Genomic DNA, 3,334 nt, shown 5'->3' with positions numbered 1-3,334 from the left:
TCTATGGATTCACCCCTTCCTGTTCCAGGCATTTCTCTTCCCACCAGGAGGCTGCTCGGGCCAGGTCATTTATCTCTCAGTCCTGTCTTCTTGGGAGAAGGACTGCTCAGCAGGTGCCTGATAACAAGCCCATTAAACCTCTTTCTCTGCTCTCAGCATGAGCGCTTCTGCACTCTGCAGTGTTTATCTTCCCTTCCAAGCAGCTGGGAGGATGAGCAGAGTCCACCGTGGAGAGGAGAAAGCAGGAAAGAGACTGTACCTGGAGCTGCAGGTCACCGGAACAACAAGAACTGCACACAACACCCCCCGAAGGAATAGCAGTGGGGCAGAGGTTAATAGAAAACCAAACTCCATCCCATCCTTCCTCCTCCACCTGCTCCTCTCTCTCTCTCTCTCTCTCTCACACACACACACACACACACACACACACACACCTTCCTTGCACCCCTGACATGAAATACAGGAGTAATACCCACAGCAGAATACAGGAAAGAGGAAAAGCAAAGGAAGCTACCTTTTATGGTGGGAACTGGTATAGGTGGTCCCTAGTCTCCAGGGTGCAATTTGAGAGTATCAGGTGGGCCTAACTCCTCTGCCCCCTGTCACCAGGGCCTGAAAATTCCCATTTAGAGTTGTTCCCGTGATGTTTCCGAAGTCCCCCTTTGAGAAGTAAATGTTGGGCAGCCAGAGCTGGCTCTGTGGCACTCGGAAGGGCCCCACACTTGGTTTAATGCTCTGCTGTTGCTATCTTGAGATCCTTAATTTTTTAAGGAGGAATCTTACGTATTCATTTTGTACTGGGCTTAGCAAATCATGTAGCCAGTCCTGTGGGCCACAGAGAGGAAGAGTCTTCAGGGACAGGATGAGGACAGAGCAGGATCTCCTTGTGGGACTGTGTGCAGGGGCTGGTGAGTGCTGGCAGAGCTGTCCTGGGATTGAGGTTTCACTTCACGGGCTGTATTCAGGCCCACAGAGCACAGGAGGCCACAGCCTGCAGCTGCTCAGGGAACCTGCCTGGGGCCAGGCCAGACTCTCTGTTTTTTACCCCTCACCAGCCTTTTCCAAGTCACCAAAACCAGGGTAGCACAGAGCTGAGAGCTTCCGGGTCTCACTGTGTCTTAGGGAGGACATCAGAGGTCCCCCGTCCCCAGCTCTGAGCGTGCACAGGAGCCTCACCACACTTACACCAGGCCCTGGACTCAGCCTCCAGTCACAAATCCTTCCACAGTCACCAGAGCCCTGACAAAGCTGACTCTAAGGAAACTGGGACTGGGAACCCCCAGTTCACCAGGATTGAACCGACTCCAGAAGGAGCTCATCAGAGAGACCACAAGAGAGCAGAGAATTCACTCCCAACGCCACCTCCAGCAGGAGCCCTGCTGCCTCTCTGGGAAAAGCAGCACTTTCTGCAGGGTTGGCAGAAGCAAGGCCTTCCTTCAGGCCAGGACTCAGTTCCTTTGCATCCCAGTGTCAAGCCCAGGGCCTAGCCCAGGGAAACCCCTGGAAGAGAAATGGGGAAGGGGGAGAGAGGGATGATCTAGGCATGTCTATTCAGAATGGAGCCTAGGAGGCCCTCCTGTCTTCTAGTCCCCTCCAAAACAGCCTCTCGGATTCCACCAATATGATTTCATTACCTTTGCCTTTGGGGCTTGAGAAGCACTCATAAAATTCAAATGTCCCTGGAAATAGTCATTCTATGAGCTTTCTTCCATGGAGATGAAGGGTAGGTGCTTAGAGATGGTGAAGGCAGGAAGGAGGCAGGGAGGAGGGAGACAAGGAGGGAGGAGGAGGAAGGGCAGGGATGACACACAGCTGCTGCCCCCGTGGGCCCTTGGCAGGAGCACAGCAGCCGCTGGAGTGGGGAGAGGCCCTGGGCGGTCACTGAGGCCACATCTGTGGCTGCCGGGCAGACAGAGGCTGCTCCACAAGGCTCCTGACCTGCTGCTTGTTGACTTCTGTTTCTCCCAGGCTCCTTCCTGCCCTTGCTGTCCTGGGCTGATGCCTCCTTGCTTCCCTGGCGACCAGAAAGCAAGGCCTCCCCTGCACAGTGGGTGGGAGCACAGGAAAGGGTGGTACTCCTGCAGAGTGTCAGAGCTCTGCCTCCTGCCTCCCCTCCCCCAGGCCCTCTGAGCATGCTGCCGCTGAGGTTGAAGCCGCACTGAGAAGTCTCCTGCCACGTCCGACTGCAGGAGTGGGAGGAGGAGCTGGAGGTGGGGGCTCTCAGACACTCATTCAAAATCCCGCCCTCCCCACAGAACGCAACCTCATTAAGACGGCCTGCTGGAGAGAGGATTAGGCATCACGGTGAGTCCTCATCATGTGGTTGTTATTATCAGTAGTTTCCATCATCATTCAGAACTCATAATTCAAAACTGGTGCCCTCTTGCCAGTCGCGGCTGCCCTTGGATCAGCTGATCAGAGCCAGGCTCCCCCACACCTACATTCCCGCTTTGAACCCATAAGCATGTGGAAGCCTCAAGCACGCAGGCCTCCAGACCTGCCTAAAAGAGAAAGGGAGTGGCCCACTCCCCCAAACCAAAGGGAGTGACAGTGGCCGGGGGAGGGGCAGCTGGTGGTCAGGGAAGGCCTCATGAGGGAGGCAGCACCAGGCCCTTGAATAGGGGAGGGGCAGAGAGGACAAACACAGCTTCTCTCCTCCTAAAGCACTTGTCTCTACTCTCCTTCCTCGCACCCCTAATAGCCTAGAAGTTTCCCTGTATCCCCAGCAAAAAGCATTTTCTGGGGAATTCTAGGGATCAAAGTGGTCTTCACTGCCTCAGTGAACCTGGCAGTGAGGACAATAACTCCTGCCTGGTTCCTCTTCACACCTGCAGCTGCTACCGGGGTGACCTCCAGGGTCCTCACTGCCGCTCCCTCCCGCCTCAACCTGGAGAGGAAAGTCACTCCTTGGAATCATCTCCTGCAGTGACCCTAGGCATGGGGGAGCACCCCAGGAAGGCCTTAGATACTTTACAGTGTCCCCCTACAGGGGAGGCTCAGCTCAGGCTGCTGCCCTCACAGACAAGGACACCACTACAGGGTGAGTTTCTTGGGGTTTTTTTGTGGGATGAATAAGAGATGCTAGAAAGCTGTTAGAGGGCTGGGCACGGTGGTTCGCCCCTGTAATCGCAGTACTTTGAGAGGCAGAGGTGGGAGGATTGCTTGAGCCCAGGAGTTAGAGACCACCCTAGGCAACACGGTGAAACCCCACTCACACAAAAAATAAAAAATTAGCTTGACATAATGGCGCACACCTGTGGTCCCAGCCACTCAGAAGGCTGAGATGGGACAGGAGATTGAGGCTGCAGCGAACCATGATCACAACACTGTACTC

Source organism: Mandrillus leucophaeus, unplaced genomic scaffold (genome assembly GCF_000951045.1).
Source record: "Mandrillus leucophaeus isolate KB7577 unplaced genomic scaffold, Mleu.le_1.0 Scaffold111, whole genome shotgun sequence".
Lineage (NCBI taxonomy): Eukaryota > Metazoa > Chordata > Mammalia > Primates > Cercopithecidae > Mandrillus > Mandrillus leucophaeus.
Note: the sequence above shows the minus strand (reverse complement) of the source record.